Raw genomic sequence first — 10,665 nt, 5'->3', positions numbered from 1 at the left:
AGATTGAAATAAAATATATTAGAAATGAATGCAAACATGTGAACCTTTAAAATACCTAATAAAAATGACTTTGGGAGCATATAGCATGACATGTAATGGAAAAGATTTCTCTTTTAATCACCAGTAAAGTATATTTATAAATAAGTTAATTATTCTTTCCGTAATATTTTAAAAATTGTGATTAAAACACAATATAAAATTTACTTTCTTACGCTGTGGCTCACACCTGCAATTCCAGCACTTTGGGATTGGTGAGGTGGAAGAATCACTTGAAGACAGGAAATTCAGACCAGCCCTGCCAAAATAGTGAGATCCCATCTCTAAAAAAATAAATTAATTAATAAAAATTAGCTGGGCGTGATGGTGCACAGCTCTAGTCTCAGCTACTTGGGAGGCCGAAGCTTGACCCCAAGAAGTTGAGGATGTGGTGAGTTGTGGTCACGTTACTGCACTCCAGCCTGATTAACAGAGTGAGACATTTTCTCAAAAAAAATTTTCCCCTCTTAATCATTCTTAAGTGTGCAGTTCAGTGGCATTAACTGTATTCACATTTTTATGTATCAGATCTCCAGAGCGTTTTCAACTTGCAAAACTGAAACTGTATATCCATCAAACAAATCTCAATTTCCCCCTCCCTCAGCTCCTGGCAGTCACTATTCTACTTTCTGTTCCCATGATTTTGACTACTCGAGTTATCTCATATAAGAGGAATCCAAGTGACTGGCTTATTTCACTCAGCATAATGTCGGGAAGTGTCATCCGTGTTGCAGCATGTGACAGAATTTTCTCCCATTTTAAAGCTGAATAATATTCAACTGCATGTGCATACCTCATTTTCTTTATCCATTCATCTGTCAATGAACACCTGGGCTGCCTCCATCTCTTGGCTATTGTGAATAACACTGCAATGAGCACGAGTGTACAAATATTTATTTGAGAGCCTGCTTTCAATTCTTTTTGATATACACACAAAACTGGAATTGGTGGATCATATGGTGATTCTATTTTTAGTTTTTTTGAGAAACTTCCATTCATTTTTCCATAGTGACTGCACTATTTTACATTCCCATCACCACTTCACAAAGGTTCCAATTTCTCACCCATCCTTGTCACTCTTATTATTTTCGTTTTTGATAGTGGCCATTCTAGCGGGTGTGAGGTGATATCTCATTAGGATTTGTATTTGCGTTTCCTTAATGATCAGTGATGTTGAATATCTTTTCCTATGCTTATTGGACATTTGTACACCTTACTTGGGGGAAATGTCTATTTAGATTCTTTGCCCATTTTAAAATCAGGTTATTGTTTTTATGTTGTTGGGTTGTAAGTGTTCTTCATATATTCTGAATATTAACCCTGTAACAGATATATTATTTGCAAATATTTTATCCTATAGTAGGTTTCTTTTTTATTTCAATAGGTTTTTGGGGAACAGGTGATGTCTGGTTACATGAATAAGTCCTTTAGTAGTGATTTCTGAGATTTTGGTGCAGCCATCACCTGAGCAATGTACACTGTACCCAATGTACACTGTACCCCCAACCCTTCCCCCAAAGTTTCCAAAGTCCATTGTATTATTCTTATGCCTTTGCATCCTCATAGCTTAGCTCCCACTTATGAGTGAGAACATACGATGTTTGGTTTTCCATTCCGGAGTTACTTCACTTACAATAATGGTCTCCAATTCCATCCAGGTGGCTGCAAATGCCATTATTTCGTTCCTTTTTATAGCTTGGTAGTATTCCATGATATACATACATACCACATTTTCTTTATCCACTCGTTGATTGATGAGTATTTGGGCTGGTTCTATATTTTTACAATTACAAATTGTGCTGCTATAAGCATGTATGTGCAAGTAGCTTTTTCGTATAATGACTTCTTTTCCTCTGGGTAGATATGCAGGAGTGAGATTGCTAGATCAAATGGTAGATGTACTTTTAGTTGTTTAACGAATGTCCACTCTGTTTTCCATAGTGGTTGTACTAGTTTACATCACCACCAAAAGTGTAAAAGTGTTCCATTTTCATAACATCCACACCGACATCTACTCTTTTTGACTTTTTGATCAAGGCCATTCTTGCAGGAGTAAGATGGCATTGCATTATGGTTTTGATTTGCATTTCCCTAATCACTAGTGATGTTGAGCATTTTTTCATATGTTGTTGGCCATTTATATATCTTCTTCTGAGAATTGTCTATTCATATCCTTAGCCCAGTTTCTAATGGGATTGATTTTTATTTTTTTTTAACTGATTTGTTTGAGTATCTTGTAGATACTGGATATTAGCCCTTTGTCAGATGTATAAATGTGAAGATTTTCTCCTACTCTGTAGGTTGTCTGTTTATTCTGTTGATTATTTCTTTTGCTGTGCAGAAGCTTTTTAGTTTAATTACTTCCCATCTATTTATCTTTGTTTTGTTGCATTTGCTTTTGGGTTCTTGGTAATGAAATACTTGCCTAAGCCAATGTCTAGAAGGGTTTTTCCAATGTTATCTTGTAGAATTGTTATGGCTTTGGGTCTTAGATTTCTAAGTCTTTGATTCATCTTGAGTTTATTTTTGTATAAGGTGAGAGATGAGGATCCAGTTTTATTCTTCTACATGTGGCTTGTCAATTATTCCTGCACCATTTGTTGAATACAGTGTTGACATGGTTTGGCTCTTTGTACCCACCCAAGTATCATCTTGAATTGTACTCTCATAATTTCTACATGTGGTGGGAGGGACCTGGTGGGAGATAATTAAATCATGGACCTAATTTATCCCATACTGTTCTGGTGGTAGTGAATAAGTCTTACAAGATTTGATGGTTTGATAAGGAAAACCTCGTTTTATTTTCTCTCTTGCTTCCACCATGTAAGAAGTGCCTTTTGCCTTCCACCATGATTGTGAGGCCTCCCTAGCCACGTAGAACTGTAAGTTCAGTAAACTTCTTTCTTTTGTAAATTGCTCAGTTTCAGGTATGTCTTTATCAGCAGCATGAAAACAGACTAATACAAAAAAATTGGTACAAGTAGAATAGGGTACTACTAAAAGGATACCCAAAAATGTGGAAGCTACTTTGGAAGTGGGTAATAGGGAGGGGCTGGAACAGTTTGGAGGGCTCAGAAGAAGATAGGAAAATGTGGGAAAGTGTAGAACTCCCTAGAGACTTGTTGAATGGCTTTGATCAAAATGCTGATAATGATATGGACAATTAAATTGAAGCTGAGATGGTCTCAGAAGGAAATGAGGAGCTTGTTGGGAACTGGAGTAAAAGGGACTCTTGTTATGTTTTAGCAAAGACATTTATAAAAGATATAGCAGGTGACATTTTGTCCCTGCCCTAGAGATTTATGGAGCTTTGAACTTGAGAGAGATAATTTACGGTATCTGGCAGAAAAAATTTCTAAGCAGCAAAGCATTCAAGAGGTGACTTGGGTGCTGTTAAAGGCATTCAGTTTTATAAGGGAAGCAGAGCATAAAGGTTTGAAAAATTTGCAGCCTGACAATGTGATAGAAAAGACAATCCCATTTTCTGAGGCAAAATTCAAGCTGGCTGCAGAAATTAGCATAAGTAATGAGGAGCCAAATGTTTATCCATAAGACAATGGGGAAAATGTCTCCCCAGGGTATGTCAGATGTCTTCATGGCAGACCCTCCCATCACAGGCTTGGAGACCTAGGAGCAAAAAATGGTTTCAGCAGGAGAATGGCGTGAACCCGGGAGGCAGAGCTTGCAGTGAGCCGAGATTGCACCACTGCACTCCAGCCTGGGCGACAGAGACTCTGTCTCAAAAAAAAAAAAAAAAAATGGTTTCATGGGTCAGGCCCAGGGTCCCCATGCTGTGTGCAGCCTAAAGACTTGGTGCCCTGCATCCAAGCCTATGTAGCCATGGCTGAAAGGGGCCAATGTAGACCTTGGGCCATGGCTTCAGAGGGTGCAAGCCCCAAGCCTTGGCAACTCCCAAGTGGTATTGAGCCTGCGAGTGCACAGAAATGAGGAATTGGGGTTTGGGAGCCTCTGCCTAGATTTCAGAAGACGTATGGAAATGCCTTGATGCCCAGGCAGAAGTTTGCTGCAGGGGTGGGGCCCTCATGGAGAAACTCTGCTAGCACAGTGCAGAAGGGAAATGTAGGGTCAGAGCCCCCACACAGAGTCCCTACTGGAGCAATACCTAGTAGAGTTATGAGAAGAGGGCCACCATCCTCCAGACCCCAGAATGGTAGATCCACTGACAGCTTGCACCGTACACCTGGAAAAGCCACAGACACTCAATGCCAGCCTGTGAAAGCAGCCAGGAGGGAGGCTGTACCCTGCAAAGCCACAGGGGCAGAGCTGTCCAAGACCATGGGAACCCATCTCTTGCATCAATGTGACCTGGATGTTATACATGGAGTCAAAGGAGATCATTTTGGAGCTTTAAGATTTGACCAAATCAGTAGCTCTCTTATACACCAACAGCTACCAATCTGAGAATCAAATCAAGAACTCAACCCCTTTTACAATAGCTGCAAAAAAATTTCAAATACTTAGGAATATACTTAACAAAGGAAGTGAAAGACTTCTACAAGAAAAACTACAAAACACTGCTGAAAGAAATCATAGATGACACAAACAAATCAAAACACATCCCATGCTCATGGATGGGTAGAATCAATATTGTGAAAATGACCATACTGCCAAAAGCAATTTATAAATTCAGCTCAATTCCCATCAGAATACCACCATCATTCTTCACAGAACTAAAAAAAAAAAAATCACAAAATATGTATGGAACCAAAAAAGAGCCCTCATAGCCAAAGCAAGAGTAAGCAAACTGAACAGATCTGCAAGCATTACATTACCTGACTTCAAAGTATACTATAAGGCCATAGTCACCAAAACAGCATGGTACTGGTATAAAAACCAGCACATATATCAATGGAACATTGATCAATTTCCACTTTACTGATTTGGATGCCCTTTATTTATTTCTCTTGTCTGATTGCTCTGGTAGGACTTCCAGTACTAGGTTGAATAGAAGTGGTGAAAATGGGCATCCTTGTCTTGTTGCAGTTTTCAGGGAGAATGCTTTCACATTTCCCCATTCGGTATAATGTTGGCTGTGGGTTTGTCATAGATAGCTTTTATTACCTAAGGTACGTCCCTTCTATGCCGAATTTGCTGAGAGTTTGAATCATAAAGCGATGCTGGATTTTGTCCTATGCTTTTTCTCTGTCTATTGAAATGATCGTGTGATTTTTGTTTTTAATTCTGTTTATGTGGTATATCAGATTTATTGACTTATTTATTTAAACCATCCCTGCATCCCTGGTGTGAACACACTTGACCATGGTGGATTTTCTTCTTGATATGCTGTTGGATTCAGTTAGCTATTATTTTGTTGAAGATTTTTGCATCTATGTTAATCATGGATATTGGTCTGTAGTTTTTTTTTAATGTCCTTTCCTGGTTTTGGTATTAGGGTGATACTGTCTTCATAGAATGATTTAGGGATGATTTCCTCTTTCTCTTCTTTTTCATCCTTTGTGTTTTTTTTTTTTCGATGTATAGAAGTTTTAAAGTTTGGTGCAGTCTCATTTGTTTATTTTTGCTTTTGTTTTCTGGGCATTTTGTGTCATGTCCAATAAATTATTGCCAAACCCAATGTCAGGAAGTTTTCTCCTGTTTTTTTTCTAAGTTTTACAGTTTTGGATCTTATGTTTAGGTCTTTAATCTATTTTGAGTTAGTTTTTGTATGTGGTATAAGTAAAGGGCTCAACTTCATTCTTTTCATGTGTATATATCATTTTCTTAATACCATTTGTTGAAGAGACTGTCTTTTCCCCATTGTGTGGTCTTGGTACCTCTGTCAAAGATTAATTGACCACATATGAGTGGGTTTATTTCTTGGCTGTCTCTTCTGTTCTATTAGTCTATGTGTCTCTCTTTATGCCAGTACCACATTGTTTTGATTACTGTCGCTTTGCAATATATTTTGAAATCAGGAAGTGTGAGACCTCCAAATTTGTTATTTTTCAAGAATGTTTTGGCAATTCAGGGACCCCTGACATTCTATATACATTTTAGATTTTTTTTCTGTAAAAAATGTCATTGAGATCTTGATAGGGATTGTGTTGAATCTGTAGATCACTTTGGGTAGGATAGGGTGAAATATTATTTTAAAGATGTTTACATTACTTAGTAATAAATAAATGATGTACATTGTTGGTAAGATGAAATATTGTTATACATGTTATTTTCTTCATTTCACAGATTGTTTTAGTCTGTTTTGCTATAACAGAATTCCTGAGACTAAGTAATTTATAAGTAAAAGAAATTTGTTTCTCACACTTCTTGAGGCTGGGAAGCTGAAGATTAGGGCAGAGGAATCTGACAAGGATTATCCCATGGCAGAAGGGCAAGCTAGAGAGAATGAGAGCATGTGAGAGTCAGAGAGAAAATGAGGGCCAAACTTCCACCATAACTAATCTACTCCCTCAAGTAATCTATTCATTAGGGTGAAACCCTTATGACTTAATCCCCTCTTTTTTTTTTTTTTTTTGAGTCAGAGTTTTGCTCTTGTTGCCCAGGCTGGAGTGCAATGGCATGATCTTGGCTCACCACAACCTCTGCCTCATGGGTTCAAGCGATTCTCCTGCCTCAGCCTCCCGAGTACCTGAAATTACAGGCATGTGCCACCACACCCGGCTAATTTTGTATTTTTAGTAGAGACAGGGTTTCTCCATGTTGGTCAGGCTGGTCTCAAACTCCCAACCTTAGGTGATCCGCCCACCCCAGCCTCCCAAACTTCTGGGATTACAGGCGTGAGCCACCGCACCTGGCCGACTTAATCACCTCTTAAAACACTCCCCCAATACCACTACATTGGCAAGTAAACATCAACATGTGTTTCAGCAGCGACATTTAAATCATAGCACAGAAACATAGTCTGAAAGGAGAGAGGTAGATTTGACTACATTTTAGGCAGTGAGAAATAAATATGGTCTACTACTTTTTCAGAGAACTAGATCATAATACTCCAATATTCTCTCTTTCTAGTTTTTAGGCCATAAGGAATTATTAATGATTCTGCTATGTGTCTTCACAAAGAATATAAGGAGGCAACATATACATATCTAAGTCAGAAGACTGTACCCACAAATAGGCTAGCTTTCAGCCTGTTTGTGTGAACTATCATAAGATCCCTTTTATACTAACCACCAGTAACTCTAGTAGTATTATCCCAGGAGACTATTGCCTGACTTAGAAGTGATCATATTGAGTATTTGATGCTTGAACTGATATAGAGATGAAGCAGAGACTGAAAAACTACAACTTGATATTTTATTAAGGTGCTTATTTGATTTCATATTCTGTAAATGCATAAAATAAGGACACTCGGAGCCTATAGTACTCACCCAAGATCATGTTGAAAATGGGGAGCCCTGCTTTGAATACGATTGAAGTTCCCAAGCCTCTCAAATAAACAGCAGCCATTAATCCCCTAAAAATATCTTTTCTGACTATAACAAAATATTTTCTCTACAAAGTGCCCACTAGAAAGATTCCCTGAAGATACTGAGGCTGAATCCACTTGATACCAAAATAACCAATTGATTGTCAGTAAACTGAAAAGAATCTGTCAAACTTTTGGCTGTATGACTTAATTGTATCTATCAGCTTAGGCAAGGCAACCAATCTGATAGAACCATGTACTTGCCACCTTTAAAAGGGCCAGCAAGATGATGGTGAATGATTGATCACTGTTCCATATTTGGAAGGCTGAAGTCTTAAATCCCATTCACCTCAAGCATTGGTCAAGGTTCAATTTATGAAATAAAAGGCATCATACTGCCCTTCTCCATAATCAGTTTTCCTAACTGCATTCACTACATGGGAGCACCACAGCGATACAGGTGCATTCATGCTTCTTCTGGAGAGCTCATAAACATTTAAAGGGTCTTCCTAAAACCCTCTCTGGGTTTTCACTTCACGGGTTTGTAAAATTTCTACTTGCACTTGAGGTAGGTGTGAAAGTTAGACACATTTCCAGGATGACTTTCAGCCTGACCTTTAGTGCAAAGTCAGTCCCACTTTCTGAGACGAACTTAGAAAATTGCATTTTCTTTGAAAATAAGGTTGAGATATGGGTGGTATGTAAAAGCTCAGAGAAAGTCCACACAAGGCAATTCCACATGCCTAGACTTCTGATACTGGTGTTTGAACTAACAATCTTCTGCTAAGTTAAGGTGAAAAACACAACCTCCCATCACAGCCCTAGCTCTCTCATTGCTGACTACTCTCTTTGTGAAGAGAGCCTGTGGCTCTATTTTTATTTCTGTTCTCTCATGATGACTGTATGGTTTACAAAGTTTGTATTATTGTGCTAAACTGCAAAACTTGGTTTGGATTTCCATTGGCTGCAACTCACTTCAATTACTCTGTGGCTCAGTTTGCTTTTTTCCTCATCTCTTGCACCTCCTCTGGCTTTATCCTCTTGCTTATTTAACTACTAATTTCATTGTCAACCTGGACTATTTGCAATGGTCTGGACAGGAAGTGTGAGTATCATCAATCCATTTTATTGCTCTTTAACCTTATATGCATTTGAGAGAGGCAGCAACTGAAATTTATAAAATTTCTTTGGGTTTAGGAACTCACTGAAAATTCTATTTATTGATTGACTATTTTCTTGGCTTCCCCTTTTACCTCCCACCTTCAACATATATTATCTTCTAGAACTAGTGGCTCCAACAGGCATACTACATTGTTTATCAAATTCAAGCTGGTTGCCGCCATTATGACACTATTCTATGATGTATAGTAGAGCTTCTTAACTGGTGGGAATGGGTTTCAGATGTGCTGAGCTACTGCTTTTTCCTCAGTCCATAGGGTGGCCAGTTGGGGCCTGGAGTAACTGGATGCCTTGGGGCAGATTTACCTCTGATTCCTCACAGCCTTGTCTGTTTACTCTAGTATGCTGTACAGAGTATTATTTTCTATATGTACCATGATGTGGAATACCTTACCAAGCATTGCCTACTGCAAATAAATTGTCAGAAATAAGAGGATTGCTCTCAGGGATTTGCACTGTCAGTAACCTGCTCAATCCATTCAACCATCATAATAGTTGAGGAAGCCAATACTAGTACTTAATAGGCAGAGGATGGAGCCACTGCTATGTAGAATGACAACTGAGCTGGGCACAAAGCTGTGCTATAACTTTTCATTTCCAGGAGCATATTAAGAAGATGAGTTAGCTTACATGCCAGACAACCTATGCGGAGGCATGAAAGGCATGTGGGAGCTTTTAAACACGTCTTTCACTCCCTACTACATATGATATAAAACAGCCTAAGACTGTGAGGGGCACATTGACTTATCTTTTTGTTTGTTTTTAGTATTTTTTAAAATTTTACGGATACATAGTAGTTGTATATATTTATATATGAAATGTTGGGCACACTGATTTGTATTAAGGTGTTGCTGCCTCTGTGACTCCAGCAAGGCCATGACCCCAAACTGGGTTAGATTTAATGAGATATAAATTTGCCACAACTGGGCTGGGCACAGTGGATCACACCTGTAATCCCAGCACTTTGGGAGGCCGAGGTGTGTGGATCATGAGGTTAGGAGATCGAGACCATCCTGGCTAATATTGTGAAACCCCATCTCTACTAAAAATACAAAAAATTAGCTGGGCGTGGTGGTGGGCACCTGTCGTCCCAGCTACTTGGGAGGCTGAGGCAGGAGAATGGTGTGAACCCAGGAGGCAGAGCTTGCAGTGAGCCGAGATTGCATCACTGCACTCCAGCCTGGGCGACAGAGTGAGACTCCATCTCAAAAAAAAAATTGCCACAACTTACCTACCTCTTTTTGAATTAAACTCTACCAGCAATTTGTAAAGCATCTTCTCTGTGTGCAGTGCAGCCTGATGCTATGAGAAATAAATACATAAATAGGACATAATCTCTCTCTTTAGGGTACTTTTGATTATGTCAGGAAATAAAGACAAAGACAGCAACTGTTATGATATTAAGCAGAATAAGAGAAATAACATGGAAAAGTTGGAAAACATGGAAGGAATTGAGAGGCTTCATGGAAAAGATAGTGATTAAGACAAACTTCGAAAGATTAACAGAATTCTAATTGGCAGAGGTAGAAGGTAAAGGTAATGATGCTTTCCAAAGAGAAGGAACGGCACAGGCAAATAATGAAAGCATAAGCAACATTAAGAAATGAATTTTTGCAGAGAGATCATTTCAAGACGGCTGAATAGGAACAGCTCCAGTCTACAGCTCCCAGTGTGAGCAACGCAGAAGACAGGTGATTTCTGCATTTCCAACTGAGGTACCAGTTTCATCTCACTGGGACTTGTTGGACAATGGGTGCAGCCCACGGAGTGTGAGCCGAAGCAGGGTGTGGCATCACCTCACCTGGGAAGCACAAGGGGTTGGGGAATTCCCTTTCCTAGCCAAGGGAAGCCCTGACAGAGGGTACCTGGAAACTCGGGACACTCCCACCCTAATACTGCGCTTTTCCAATGGTCTTAGCAAACAGCATACCAGGAGATTATATCCTACACCTGGCTCAGTGGGTCCCACACCCACAGAGCCTTGCTCACTGCTAGCACAGCAGTCCGAGATTGAACTGTGAGGCAGCAGCGAGGCTAGGGGAGGGACGTCCACCATTGCTGAG

The sequence above is a fragment of the Nomascus leucogenys genome, chromosome X (genome assembly GCF_006542625.1).
Source record: "Nomascus leucogenys isolate Asia chromosome X, Asia_NLE_v1, whole genome shotgun sequence".
NCBI lineage: Eukaryota > Metazoa > Chordata > Mammalia > Primates > Hylobatidae > Nomascus > Nomascus leucogenys.
The sequence above is the reverse complement of the archived record's forward strand: the minus strand, read 5'-3'. Positions refer to the sequence as shown.